This window comes from Cervus canadensis, chromosome 1 (assembly GCF_019320065.1).
Source record: "Cervus canadensis isolate Bull #8, Minnesota chromosome 1, ASM1932006v1, whole genome shotgun sequence".
Classification (NCBI taxonomy): Eukaryota; Metazoa; Chordata; class Mammalia; order Artiodactyla; family Cervidae; genus Cervus; species Cervus canadensis.
In genome coordinates, this window is record NC_057386.1 from 76022681 (window position 1) to 76038185 (window position 15505).

At 46.6% G+C, this 15505-nt stretch overlaps 1 long non-coding RNA gene across 1 annotated transcript in view; it reads left to right on the forward strand.

Moving 5' to 3' along the window:
- Window positions 1-14438, forward strand: part of LOC122452392 — a 123719-nt gene extending 109281 nt beyond the window's left edge. Inside the window, exon 3 of the long non-coding RNA XR_006272675.1 lies at window positions 14410-14438. This is a non-coding gene — a long non-coding RNA (uncharacterized LOC122452392). The remainder of the gene's footprint in view (window positions 1-14409) is intronic.
- The last annotated feature ends 1067 nt before the right edge of the window (window positions 14439-15505 follow it).

Consider the following 15505-nt stretch of genomic DNA (forward strand, 5'->3'; position numbering starts at 1 on the left):
CAGAGAGAAAGGCCAACACCTCCGGGAAGGACAGTCTGATCATAAGGACTGTCTTATCCAGCGAGAGGCAGACAATGTCCTAACCTAACCCTCAATCAAAAACGAGAGGTTTGATGGCGATGCAGGTGGAGCCGTCTGGAAACAGAAGGTTTCCAAATGATGGCCTCAAGAAGGGGCACAGGAGACCACAGAAAGCGGTCAGTGAGGGTGCACTTCTGGAAAAAGTGAGAAGATGAGACCGCAGATCTGAGTAAACACTGGAGAGAACTTAATAAACATCACAGCCAGAAAAGGGGGGTAATTTCCACATCTGGGGCCTTCCAGAGCTGTGCGGGCAGAAGGAGAGAAGCCACGGAAGGCCCAGATGAGGAAATTACCCCAGAGGGCAGAGAAAAGGCATCTCCTGCAGGCTGCCTGGACGAGAGCCCCCCAGCGGCAGCGGAGGGCCAGGTGACAGCTGCGAGAGGGGCAGCAGCAGTCGGAAGGAGAGGCGGTGCTATCCCAGGACCCCTCTCAGCTTGCCACCGCTTCTGCCTGGGCTTGTGTGCTGCCCATGGAGCAGAGGTTGATATGGGGAGTCCCAGCACCACAGCCAGGGGTATGTGATTCTTCCAGCAGCTCCAGGGACCTGCCAGGGCAGAAGGCTCTCGGTTGGAAAGAGGATGGAAATAGGAAGGGTGATAATGCAAGCAGATACTGAGTGCTTATTATGAACTAGGAGGGCTTTCTTGGTGGCTCAGTGGCAAAGAATCCCCCTGCCAAGCAGGAGACTCAGGCTCAATCCCTGGGTTGGGAAGATCCCCTGGAGAAGGAAATGGCAACCCACTGCAGTATTCTTGCCTGGGAAATCCCATGGACAGAGGAGCCAGCTGACCAAAGTCCACAGGATCACAAAAGAGATGGACACGACTGGGTGACTAACAGCAACATGATGTGTGAGGTGCTGTACTAAGTGCTTTGCACTTTCTGTGGCTCTGAACCCTCCCAGGGAACGGACGGGGCCCTGTCATGACACCCAGATGAGGAGACCGAGGCACAGACAAATAACTTGTCTGTATTTACACAACCTGGGTTCCTCAACACTGCAAGAGACCTCAGACAGCTCTCCCTTTACCTGTCTGAAAAACAAACTCAGAGGAAGCGCAGAGGCACAGATTAACTGGCTGTCCCCGGCTTCAGCACTCTCCTGTAAATGTTTACACTCAGAGGCCTTGAACAATGCCTTTGCTTGTCTTCCAGACGACCCCCTGATGCAGGCAAAGGGGAAAAAAATAAATTTGGTAAGCTTCCGATGTAGGCATCGTTCCGATCAGAGGCAACAGCATCTCCGTAATGATGAAGAGCACTATAATTTTAACCTTGTTATTGGACTAAGCACAATTTACGCTGGTGATGAAAAAAAAAAAAAGGAAAAGATTTATGAGATGTAAGATAGAAAGATAAACTCTTGTCCCTTAGTGGCTATTAGAAACATTGCCAAAATACCATAAACATGTGAAGGATGACATGATTATTTTTGCATTTCCACTGGGCATTCCCTGCACTGCAGGAATTTATGGGGACAGAAGTCCACAGTACAGATGGCAGAGATGGGGGGTGGGCAGAGAGACGCCATACTGACCAAGCCCCAGTCTGAGGTAGATATGGAGCAGGTGGCTACAGGCATTGAGAGCATCCACCGTCACCCAAGGCGCCACACCTACCTGCATCCTCTTTACCTCCTGGTCCAGCCACCTGCTCTTCACAGTTTTGGTGGCCATTACACTGTTCCATGTTACATCAGGATTTGGTGTCAGATTCTGATCCACCGAAAAATCTGGAACCTGAATGGACAAGACAGTCAAGGAAACACAAAGAGAATCAGCTGACACTCATCTACCTGCCTCATAACTACAAAGCTCCATCAACAGAAGCTTCCAAGATGTCAGAGCCCCCAACTCGGCCCCAGGGAACCATGAGAAGTTTTCTAAGACAGAAAGGGACTAGACGGTGTAACGTGGTTTAACTGAAACCACTTGGGAAATGTTCTTGCAGCTGACCAGTCTAGACTGGAAGGGACTTTGTCAGCATTCACATCTGAAGGTCCAGTCACAGGAAGTTAATCACAGCTGGGTTTGCTGAGTCAGGTTCAGGAGGCAGGCTGTATAAAGACCCGGGGTTAAAGCAGGTAATGGGTTCAAAACTCCGCGGAGCTAGTAGCCAACCTCCTGGGCAGGAAGTAACTTCGGGCATTGACCTCTGGGGAAACTTGAGAGCAGTTTTGGTCTTAGTAAGATAGAACAACAACTACTGGGGAAATTGGGGTTCCGAGATTTTGTTCTTTCTTTGATAACATCACTCATTTCTTCCTGAGGACCTAGTACAGACCTCTGCACCTCATGGGCCTGTCAACCAATGGGGGTGAGGTTTAATTTTCCACAAACTGGGTCTCATCTCAGTGGATCCATATCACTCCAATACAGCTCGTGAGGGAAACAGTTCTAGAACATCTGCCGGTCAGGACTTCCTTGTGGTCCAGTGGTTAAGAATCTGCCTTCCAATGCAGGGGATGCAGGTTTGCTGCCTGGTTGGGGAACTAAGATCCCACATGCTGCAGGGTAACTCAGCCCAGGCTCAGCAACTACTGAGCCCACACCACAACTAGGGAGAAGCCCGCATGCTACAACTGATACCTAAACACAGCCAAAAGTCAAAAGATATTCTTTAAAAAGAATATCTGCCAGTCACTTGAGATGTCCCAAAGAGAAATGCTATGTGGACAGGCATGCTGTGTAGGTAGTCTTGTGAAGCACGTACTTGTGAAGTTGGTGATGTGGAGTCCTTGCCCGTGTGTACAAATGAGGGCCACGCGCCAGAGATACCGGATTGAATTATGACAACTCCTATATCTGACCAAGAGAGTACTTCAGTTGCTGTATTCCACATCTAAATTTAAGCTGCAAATGAAAAAAAGCAGATTTTACAACTCTAAATACACTCTCTACTACAGAGAACGGTGACTAAAGCAAAAGCAAAAATAACTGCTCACACCACAATTTGAGAAAACCTAAATCTGAAAATAATCATTTTTATTTGTATGCAACCAAATAAGGATATTAGGGAAGCAGTGAGTAACCAGTATTCTAGCATTTACCAGATACCAACATGATGTGAGGGAATTCTTTAAGGTCAGATTTGCATATTCTAAAATTTACATTAAACCTTGCCCCTGATGTGTAACCTTAAGCTCCCATCTGAAAAATGGGCCAGTCACAACTTTACAGAAGAGCTATGGTACAGCGCCAATGAATGATTTCGATACTTTCAAAACCTCAAACACATGGGAATAAGTCCTCACATCGGAAGAGTGCTTTAGGCTTTTAAAAGCACTTTTACCTACATCATCTCATTTGATCACATTTGATTCTCACAACATCCTTGAGGCAAGGTGTTTGTAGGTGGGTGGTTGGCATAACAAAATATCATTGAACTGGGGGTCTTTCTGTAGAGACAGGATGAATCACTACTGGGTACGAAAAAAAAAAAAAACATAATAACTAAGAGATGTAGAAAATCTAAACTCCCTGTTAACATGCCACACAGCCTCAGTATAAACCATAGTGCTTCAAGTGCCACAACTCAGCAGAAAGGTTTAAGAACTGTTTGCAATCCCAGTGTGTTTTTGTCTTCTCTATGCTTTTAGAACACAGTTAAAAGAGAGTTAGAGAATGCTCTGGGCTTTTGTTTTGAAACCTCTTCGGCTTGTTGTCTGTTTGTCTACAGATTGTGCGATTAGTCTATTTGCTTTAAACAGATCGAACAACCTTTCAAATAAGCAGACTTCTATGATGGGTTGACTTATTTTGGATGTGCAAAGATGTTTACTGAGCTTCTCACCTGAGATTCGACAATCCTGTCTCAGTTAGCATGTCACAGTTAAGAGTTGAAAGGGGAGCGCCGTCTGTTGTAGTGTGTTTTGCAAAATGGCAGAAGAAAAATGTCTCTGTTACAATATGATCAGCTATCTGCATCTCTCCAGGGATTTTTCATGAACCTAAGAAGGAAATTTTAGTCAAGTTCCCAAGGGTAAACCATCTTTGTCACGAGATCACTGAAAACAATTTCTAAAGATGGAAGACACACCTTCTGTTTTCCCAGCATCTGGGTTAGCACTGGAGATGGAATGGAGGGCTGCTTAAGCCTTGCATCTCAGAAAAAGCATCTTCTAATGAATTGTGGATACTTGTATAGGTTTTACATATTAACTTATCACAGCAAAAATAACAAAATTAAGGAATGAAGATAATGTCCATATTGCACCCTTCAATCCCTCCTTCGTTCTACAGAGTTCTGAAAGGGGTGAAAAGGGAATAAAAGGGCTGCCGCCAATCAAAGAAGTTTACACTTCAGCCCACCCGGCTCAGGCCTGAGTTGCCACCCATCTTTGTGCACACAACTCACTGCCTGGGTGTTTGTCCAGCCAGAAAGTACAGGGTAAGAGAGTCAGGGGGTGTTGGGCAGCAGGACATTAAACAGCAGGTCATGCTAGAAACCAGGGCTCAGGATACAAGCTTTCTGGCCCTGACTGCATCTCTGATTATTTGCGTGACTTTGGACAAGGCATTCTGCCCGCTTCCTGTGTACCAGTGAGGGGGTTGGTCTACGTGTTCTCCAAGGCTCCTAACAGATCCTTAAAATTGGTGTCCTTTTGGTAAACGGAGTGTAGGGAGGTTGTGAAATGAAGCATGATTATCCCCGTTGGCTGTAAAAGAACAGGCCCTTGAAGGTAGTGCAAAAACAACCCACAAGGAATCCTTGTGATGGGTTAGGCAACTATATAGAAACACAGAATTGTGTGTCCCGCATGACACCAGGGGAGACACATGAGGCCATATAAAACGGGGCTCTTGTAAGAAAGCCCACATCTTAATGCAGAAAATCAGGCTTCTGAACCTAAGCTGTGCTCTGGCCTCCTTACAGTCTCTCCCCGTGATAATGTAGCACCTTGCTCACACAATTAAATGTCAGCCACAGAAAACATTTCCCTTGGCTTTGTTGTTCCAGAAGGGGATTCTTTTGTCCTCAATATAATGGATATGCAGAAACAATGATGGAACAGACATTTTTTTTCTAAAGCGATGACAAACACACGGCTGCTTCCTCCCTCCCTCCTTTCCTCTTATCCCCACCCCCCAAAATAAATCATTGTTTAAAAAAAAAAAAATCCCATTGTCTATTGTCCACGGAGATCAAGATCTGCCTAGGAACCGCGCTGGCTGGCTCGAAGCTGCCGCGAGCAGCCGGTAGGTGGCGCACGAAGGCAGCGCAGGCGGGAGCTCGGGACCCATCCCGGCGGGGGCGGTGGGTTGCGGGGGAATCTCACCGCCCCCACGCCCGCCCGCCGCCGCCTTCCACCCCCTCCTCACGTGCTAATTGCTGAATACTCTACTGGGACTTGGGTTAAGGGAAAAGAAAGCGGGAATGGGAGGTGGGGGAGGGAGGTGGGGAATCCGGTTCCGAATACACAAAGCCCCCGGGGTCGGCGGCCGAGGAGCAGGGCGTCCCCTCCCTTTCCCCGCATCACCCACCACCGCCCGGCCGCGCCCGGCCCGGGCTCCGGCCTGACGGGCAGACAGATCACTGGCGGTGGGAGGGGGGTGGTGAGGAGTGGGGATCGCCGGGGGAGGGGGGTCGGGGGGTGGTGATCTGGGTTCAGAGCCCCACGCCCCGGTCCTTGGCGCACGCCTAAGCCTGGTTACCTCACTCTCTAGCTCACCTATCTTGAGCACCCCAGTTGCTGTCCAGCCGAGCATGGGACTGCCTTCCGACTCGGGCAAGGCCAAGGCCAGGACCCGCTGCGGGCCAAGTCCCCAAGCAGCAGGGTCCGGTGGGCCCCGGAGTAGCAGGCTCCCATGTGGCTGCCTGAGCCCGGCTGGCGCCATCCGCATGCGTCCCTAAGGAGGACTGGCGACCCTGCCCCTCCCCGGTCGCGGGCTGGCGCTGTCAGCCCGCGCTGAACGGGCCACGCGGTCGTCCACGACCCCCAACCTCTGTCTAGTAGAACATGGTGTTAAGGTGCTTGATGGCCTTAAAGTCAGACGCCTGGGTTGAAATGTCACTCTTGACACCTGGGGTCTTTTGACCTTGGGGATGTCCCTAAACTCCCCAGTCCTCCATTTCCCCAACTATTAAAAGCAGCAGTAATACTTACCTTACAATAATGATGTGAGGATTTTTTTTTTCAAGTGATGCTTAACTTAGCAGGAGGCCAGGCTAGAGTAACTTATTATTAACAACCCGACTCTCCTTGGAGCCAGAGGAAGATGCACAGTTTGTTGCCCCCTAAGACCCATCTGGCATCTCTGTCTCCTAGACTGAGGAGAAGGGGGCCAAGAGATGAGCCGAAGAACATCCTTAGACTGGTCACTCCCGACAGCAGATGCCATCAGTTTGCCCCTCTTCAGCTCTCTGCCCCCATCCGTCTTCCTGCCCCTGATGCTGGGCCATGGCAGTGTGGGGCCCCTGTCCTCTCCTTCCTCTTTCCTGGATATACGTTCTCTCTTCTCAGCTGGAGAGGTCTCAGAGAGTGTATAACATGGGCTCTGGTGTCAGACACACTCAGATTGGAAAATTCTGAGCCCACGTCTCCTAGCTGGGACGTTGGGTGTGTCATTTAACCTCCCTGAGCTTCAGTTTGCAGCTTTATGAAATGGTGGTCATGATACCTACCTAAGGGTTCCTCTGAAGATTAAAGGAGATAATGTTTCTAAACAGCAAGGCATGTACTATCTGTTCAGTTGATTTTTAAGTTTACAGTTGAAATTAGGTTAGATTATCTTGCAGATCACTGGAGTTTCTGCAGACAGCCACCAAAGTTGAACCCCAGAACTACTACCGTTGAGCCTCTCTACTCCCTTCTGAGTCAGCAAGCTTTATTTGCCCTCCAGCAAGAGAGCAGAAATCCAGGGAGGGCACATTCTCCCCAGAGCTTCACGGGTATAACTCAGACACTTAGATAGGCTTGTTTAGTCTTTGGGGCTCCCAAAGGCTCATTTTAGAGCAATACTCCATCTAGAAGTTTCTCTGGGGGTGGGCCTTGCTTTCACGCTGCATCTAAGCCATGGTGTGTGCCTGGATAGTCAGTGACCAGGTTACTGTCAGCATTTGTCACAGGTGTGCTTGCTGCTCCACAGCAGAGATGCGGTGGTGGGGGTGGGTCACTGAACCCCCTACTGGAGGCAGACAGGAGGTCAGGAACTGTTGACTCTTCTCTGGAAAGACACTTGGACATTTCCATGAGCATCAGATTTGTGTAGCTCTTGTGAAGAGCTCAGGTATTTGTTTTGTTTTTTGGTGGGTTTTTTTTTTTTTTTTTTGGCTATACCTAGTCTTAATTGCAGCATGTGGAATCTAGTTCCCTGACTGGGAACTGAACCTGGACTCTCTGCATTGGGAGCACAGAATCTTAGCCACTGGACTGTGAGGAAGTCCCAGCTCTGGTATTTGTATAGCTCTTGAGAGAAGATCATTTCCCATGGGCAGCAGTAGAGCCACTAGGCAGCCGTGGTAGCCAGCCTCTAGGATGGCCCCCGAGGACCCCTGCCTCCCGATATTCATGTGCTCATGTAGTCCCCTCCCTGTTAAGCAGGGTGACTTGTGTAACCAAGTGTGTGTGGCTTCCAAGGCCAGTACATAAGAGACATTGTGACTTCCATTTTGCTGTCTCCTGTATCACTCACCATAGGAAAAGCTGGCCACTCAGGCAACTATGTGTGTGGATGTGGTCCGCATATCAAGGAACTGAGGCCTTCTGTTGTCAGCCAGCACTGCCTGCCCAGGGAAAGTGATGTGAGTGAGCATCTTGGATGGAATGGGTCCTCTTACCCCAGTCAGAACTTTAGGTGACTGCAGCCCAGGCTGATGTCTTAACCTCGTGAGAGACTCTGAACCCAAAACACACCCTTAAGCCATCCGTGAATTCCTGACTCAGAAGTGCGTGCATGCTGTCTTTTCAGTCTTGTCTGACTCTTGGTGACCCTATGAACTGTAGACACAGAAATACTGTGGGATTTTGTAAAAAAACTCAAGACGGTTTTAGGTGTCCAGAGGCTGCATAGATGACTAATTTAGCAACACTGAAAAGAGAGGGCTTCCGTGGGCCAAAGTGGTGCTGGGAACGGGGGTCCTGCCCCTTCACCTGGTTGGCTCTGCTGGGTCCGTATACACGTTTGGGGTCTAAAAGCCCCCTTGTTGATCTTAGTTGAGTCCCATCTCCAAAGGTTCTGGGGAAAAAAAAACCAACCCTTAAGCCAGAGTCTGCCAGCAGCACTCAGTTAGTAGTAGCCCTAACCTTTGTTTTTGCAAAGGGTTGAGAGCAGGGCATTCCTCGGCGCACCTCCTCCCCAGAGCCAGTTCTGGCACTTGGCCCAGGTATAAAATCGCCAGCACCATCACTGCTTTCTGCTCTTATTATGAGTGTGTCTGTCCTGACGCGCTGGTTTCAGCACGTCATGAGGGAAGTGTGAACACAGCAAAGGAGGCTGTGTGAGCGCTTTCTGTCTCCATGTTAGAGCCGGCTGCTTAAAAGCCCATAGGTCGGGTGGGAGGAGACAGGTTACCCTGTCCTGAAGGGCTCAGAGCCCAGCTGCTGCATGGATCAGGTGCAGAAGCTAAAGTGGTCGGCCACTTTGCTTCTTCCTGAAGTTTCCCTGGTCATTTCCACCGGTGATCTGGAGAGAGAAGTGTGCGGCTGAGCCCATGCCCCTAAAAGTGGCAAATTCACACATGTGCACCACCTCTATCTAGTAGGGCTCTCAGATGTGTGCACTGCTAGTCACAGTTGAGAATCGTGTGTTGAATTCAAGCAGAGTGAATTAAAATGCACTAGTAGATCATAGTTGTGAGCTGACCGAATGCTAATTCAAATCCTATTCTTTCCTGAAATATCTGCCAATGAGTGTAGTCAACTCATAGTTCTGTGAAGTCTAAGCAGATCTCAAATATTCTCCTGGGCGTCTACACATTCAGCTATATGTCTAGGGCTGAGATCCACGTGGATCTAGGACCGTAACAGAGCTGGTTTGTCAGGAAACCTCAGCGGCTTGAAAAGCATCCGGATCCCCTAAAAATCCATTTCTCATTTTTGATGTGATTCTGAGTTTCAGCTTTTTTAATTTTTTTCAGAAAGTTTTATTTCTGCTATATTTTTAGATTCAAAAGTATTTATTTAAGGTGAACAAATGATACAGCATACACAACTGCTGGGACTGCTTTTTAATTGAGAACAAGAAGGAAATACCTAGGACAAGAATATACAATTACCAACGCTTATTGTTCTCAGTGAATTTTTGTCAAGTTTGTTTATCTTATTGTTAATGTGATGATACAGCAATCCTTGGCAAAAGAATAACATTTTGTGTTGAAACACAAATCTAGATAAAAATGGAAAACGGAGTTAGCCACAACCCACAAGGCCTTCTTTGGGAAGAACTCTTGAAGAAAAACCGACGCGCACTTCACAGAAGAATATGGCACGGTTGCCTTTCCCTTTATAGTACCAGAGTGTTCCTGAACAAAGGCCTCAAGGCATTATCAACTCGTCATCTATTTTTTGACGTGCTTTCTATTTTCGGGACCCTGCTTCCCTGCCTCTCTGTTCCTAATGCATCTGGTCATTGGCGCCTTTGGTCCTATTAAACTTAGTGTGACCAGCCCCCACCTGGAGAGTTCGCCGTGGACACCACGAGTCAGAGCAACAGGGTCACTGTCCACCCACGGGACCAGAGAAAGCCCTCAAGGATACACCCACTGCATTCAGACTAGCTGGAGAGATGAAAGACGCTGAAGGACGATCAGGTGATTCCAAACCATCTGTAAAGAAACTAATGGGCTATCCAAATATATCCAAGCCCAGGATATTGTTTAACAAACAAGCAAAACAGAAAACTTTGTTTTTTCTTTTGCTGGATTTCTGATGGTACAGAACACAAGTTCCAGTGTGCGACCCAATCAAAGATAGCTATAGAGTGCTTGGGAATTTTCATAGCATCAAGCTTGCGGAAAATAAGAAATTGAGGATATTTATACTTCACTGGTAAACAATGGCATAGATTGTCTCTGATCACGTCTTCCAGCTCAGAAGTTCTGCAGCTTAGATTCTGTAAATGACTTTAATCTGCTTTTACTATTCATTCATTCATTCGACAGTTATATAAATGCCTGTTATATGCTGTGTACAGATGTAACATTAATGAATAAACCAGAAATGTATTCCCCCTTACAGTCTACAGACAACCAGCCCACAAAGAACTATAGATAGGCCCACATGCTGCATACATTTGGGTAGAAAATTAAATGGATTCAGAAATAAAAATAACATAGTCTACCTCCCTAGATAGAGGTATTAGAAATGGCCTAAGAAGAAAGTATTTAAATCAACATGTTAACAATAAAAGAAATGGTCAACTTTGTGTCAACAGCCATGTGTTGACATTCCAGGGAAAAAATACCAGGTGGGCAATGACCCTAAGAAGAAGAAAGTGTGATGTGTTCAAAGAGTAGAACATTGTGAATACAGAACTTTGCAGATTAGAGAACATGCTAAACCTTAACCTGTCTGGGTTTGTCTCGGTAATTTAGTGTGGCCACCATTCTAGTTCTTAAACCCCCTTCACAATACCCTTCAATAGCCAGTCATCCTGTGCTTGAGTGTCCCCACGAGAAGGAATGTTCTACCTCTTGAAGCATCCATGTCAGATTAGGTTAAAAATATGAGTTTGTTCCCTGGATTCCAGCTCCAGGCAGCTGGAGTCATGAATTATGATCATGGGTCTGCACCTGGGGAAAATTTTAGGTTGAAACAGAAGAAGTGGGACTTCCCTGGTGGTCCAAGGGTTGACTCCGTTTCCAGGCCAGCGGGCCAGGGTTCGATCCCTGGTCAGGGAACTAGATCCTGCATGCAGTAAATTAAGACCCAGTGCAGCCAGAGAGATAGCTCAGGACCCTCAGAGCACAAAGGGTATAGTGTTGGAGGCTAATCTTAGGTTAGGGGGAAAAAAAGAGAAATAGAAGAAGTGACTTAGATAGCTGTATTTACCTATCTTTGTTATGTAGAGCCAAGAACACATAGCAGGACTCTAAGTTCATTACCCTTTTTGAGAAGAAAAATCTATGAGAATGTTAAGACAGCTCTCTCAAACTTCCAGCAGTTTTCTGTTGCAGCACAATTCATGTCAATATGCTTGCAAACCAGTGGTTGCACAATAAGGTCAGCTGTACTCTTGAAAGACAACCGTGTGTTTGGGCTTCAGCGTGACGTGGGAGTGACTTTCCTGTGGTATTTGTGGCATATCACGTAGAGGAAGTGCAGTGTATCCACCAATTTTACAAAAGTCTTTGATAATAAGAGTTGACTTACACAAGATCTGTTATTGACTTGACTAAAAAATTTCAGTGGGATTCCCTGAAGATTCCACCATTTATATTCTGGTATTCCCCACAGCCACTTCACACCACTGACAGTGTGAGACTGGCTTGAGAATTTATTTGTTCCAAAGTACATTAAGAAACCTACGTTTCAAGGTCTCAGGGAGGCACTTTCAACTTCACAACCTACAGGCCATTCTCTGTTAAAGCCATTTATGAGCTGTTATGTGGTGACTGGGCTTCCCTGGTTGCTCAGCTGGTAAAGAATCTGCCTGCAATGCAAGAGACCCTAGTTTGATTTCTGGGTCGGGAAGTTCCCCTGGAGAAGGGATCAGCTACCCACTCCAGTATTCTTGGGCTTCCCTGGTGGCATAGATGGTAAAGAATCCACCTGTAATGCGGGAGACCTGGGTATGATCCCTGGGTTGGGAAGATCCCCTGGAGGAGAGCATGGCAACCTACTCCAGTATTTTTGCCTGGAGAATCCCCCTGGACAAAGGAGTCTGGCAGGCAGGCAGGCTACAGTCCATGGGGTCGCAAAGAGTCAGATATAGCTGAGCGACTAAGCACAGCACAGCATCTGGTGACTGCTAAGCCACACTGGGGCTTCCCAGGTGGCTCTGTTGGTAAAGAACCTGCCTGCCAATGCAGGAGACACAAGAGATACGGGTTCCATCCCTGGGTAGGGAAGATCCTCTGGAGTAGGAAATAGCAACCAACTCCAATATCCTTGCCTGGGAAATTCCATGGACACAGGAGCCTGGCGGTCTACAGTGCATGGAGTCTCAAAGAGTTGGACACAGCTGAGTGACTGAGTGGCTGAAGCCACCCTACTTAAAACAGCCTCCAAAAGATTTTGGACCATCTTGCAAGTTATGATACTGTTAAGGGTGTGAGAAGTCAAAAAGTTGACCATGATTGAATGCTAACCCATGCAATGAGAATCCCATTAGTAACCAAAGGAAGTTCACCTCTGAAATACAAAAGAAACACCCTCCATTGAATTTTTCTTCTCAGCGGTAATGTTCTGAAAGTATCAAGGCAATAGGAAAATTAGGCAAAAATCAATCAAGATATCTTGATGAGGCTGGTAGATGGAGTATGTACTTGTACTCATATGTACAAGTACATACTCCTGGTTCTAGACCAGACTAAATAAAAATCTACATACCAGTACCAGAAATATCACAGCCAACTTCTTGAGTAAGCTCATGAGGATCATCTGTTGTTCAGACGATAAGTCGTGTCTGACTCTTTGCGACCCCATGGACCGCAGCACGCCAGGCTTCCCTGTCCTTCACATCTCCCAGAGTTTGGTCAGACTCATGTCCATGGAGTCAGCGGTGCATCGAAGCATCTCATTCTCTGTCATCCCCTTCTCCTCTTGCCTTCAATCTTTCCTAGCAGCAGGGTCTTTTCCAGTGAGTTGGCTCTTCAAATCAGGTGGTCAAAGTATTGGAGCTTCAGCATCAGCATTAGTCCTTCCAATGAGTATTCAGGGTTGATGTCCTGAACCCTGAGGATCAGCTAGATTGTCTGGTAGAACTTTAATTTAAAGGGTAAGACAGATTCACCACCATGCCTGGAGTTCAGCCAGTATGCCAGGACTGAAAGGATGTCAGTTGGGCCAACCAAATGTCAAACAGGACTGCCAACAGGAGATGGTCTTAAATTACCCCATACTGAGCTGAGGTAGGACACCTCCAAGGAGTAGGACAAAAGATTGTTTTCAAGACTTGCTTGAGCATGACCTTCGTGATGACTTCTAGCCATGGCAGCTTGGCATAGAAGCTTGCTGGCCAGAAGTAAGAAGGGGAGCCAAGCCTCCTGAGCAGAGGCAGATGACAGCTGGCTTCATCAGCTAGCCCGTCTGGAAAGAGTCACCAGCCCTGTGAACCAGGACTAGTCTTGTAAGCTGCAGGTTGGTCCTTGCCTTCTATATGACACAGAAGCAGCAGCCACTTGCTTATCAGTATGGTATAGTGATTTGGCACCCAGCTTCTCAACCCAGACTACTTGAGTTTAAATTCCCTGTTCATCATTTACTAGTTGCTTGCCATTAGGACAGTTTCTTAACCTCTCTAAATTAATTTCTTTATGGGAATAATGAGCATGCCTACCTTAGAGAGGATTCAGTGAAATTGAATGTGTTAACTGTTAGAACAGTGCCTGGAATATAGTCTGTGCTTAGTAAATGTGCTTAGTCTTTATGGCTCCTCCCAGGAAACTAGAGCTCACATTATAGTCTGTTATTAACAAGTCTGTGTTCATGTTTCTACCATTTACGAGTAAACCTAAAGGTCAAATTATTAAAAATTTTAATATCAGTTCCTTCCTCTGTCAAATGCAAATAATACTAATTCATAGGTTATATGAAGATGAATGAAAATAGTCATAAAACACCAGCAGTAAGGTCTGTATGCTGTTGTGTGTGCTGAGTGTGTGCTTAGGCAGTCTGACTCTTTGCAACCCTATGGGCTATAGCCTGCCAGGCTCCTCTGTCCAAGGGATTCTCCAGGCAAGAATACCGGAGTGGTTTGCCATTCCCTTCTCCAGGGGATCTTCCCAACCCAGGGATCGAGCCCAGGTCTCCTGCATTACAGGTGGATTCTTTACCATATGAGCCAACAGGGAAGCCCCTGTGTGCTGTTGGGGCTCAATAAATGATAGTTATTCCTATTAAACCCTGATGGCCTAGCATCTGGCCGAGCAGAGCTGTGCCATAGACGTTTCCATGATGAGAGCGATGCTCCATATCCCAATATGCCCAATGTCACAGCCACAAGCCACTTGTGGCTATTGAGCATTTGCAAGGTGAAGACCTAAAGAACTAAACTTCTAATTTTATTTAAGTGTAATTAATTTGCATTAACATTCCACACAAGGCTGGTGACTAGTGTGTTGAGCAGCACAGGCTGGGTTGTTCAGTCCTCATTTTGTCCTCCCATATCCTGTCTGGGCTCATGTCATGACCATCTTATTTCCATTAGTATCTCTTTCTCCCAGGGTTGGACAAGAATGAAAAGAGGATATAAAACCTAATGTCGGCAGGTTGGTGGTGTGGCATCATAGAAAAAAGAACAGTCCGTGGGTCTATGGGGACCGTCCCATTCCAACTCTGCCTGCTATTCTTGGGCAAGTCACTTAAGCTCACATTCAGAAGGAGAGTTGATACTGGCGTGACTTCAAAGCTCCCACCCATCACATGATCACCACGGGGCAAAAGTAAGAAATAGCACACAAACTTAGATTACTTTTTAGGTGCTATGGATTGTAGTTAGCTGTGTTTAGTGTCTCCCAGATTTAAAGGTGGTATATTTAAGTGTTAGCATACAAACTAATATAAGTGAATAGACACGGGTAAAAAGGAAATTGAGGACAAAGAGAAATTAACCTTGGAGCAAAGAAAAAGGTCATAAAAAAGAACAGTTGTTGTGTGCCTGTATGTGTTCCTGCTGTTTCCTTATGCAGATACATGGCCTTCCAACAGTGGGGGTGAAAGTGAGGTGCTGGGGAATGTTTGACTGATAAGGACTTTGGGTACATACACCCATAATATGATTTCTTGTCTCTGGCAGAGTACAAATTGGAAAGGAAGTTCTGCAAAACAGATCTCCTAGAATCCACCTGAGTAGAAAGAGCGCAGAACAAGGAGCGTGGAAGCCCAAGTTCCTTCTCTGGCTCTGTGGTTAACCAGCTGGGTGACCACACTTATTTTGGTTTACTTCTCTGGTCCACAGTTTAATCATCTGTGCAGTGAACTGGTTGGACTCTACTCCTACAAGGATGGAAAATCTATGGTCGTGGTTAGAACCCTAGAAATCCCCAAGATGCTTTTCTTTACCAGGAGCCCAAAGTATAAGAAATAACAGCAGCTAAAGAAGAAAACAACCCCCTCCCCCAACACACACACACACACACACACACACACAGAAACATAATTTTTAATCTGCTGAAAATCAAGGCCATGCCCTATTGGATATGATTTCTCAGTGTCTATCTGAAGCAACTACTTGTGAACCATAGGTGATAGGATCCCACTTGGTTATAAGCATAATTCTGACTGATTAGCCTTGACAGTTCCCAAAGAGTTTTCTAGATT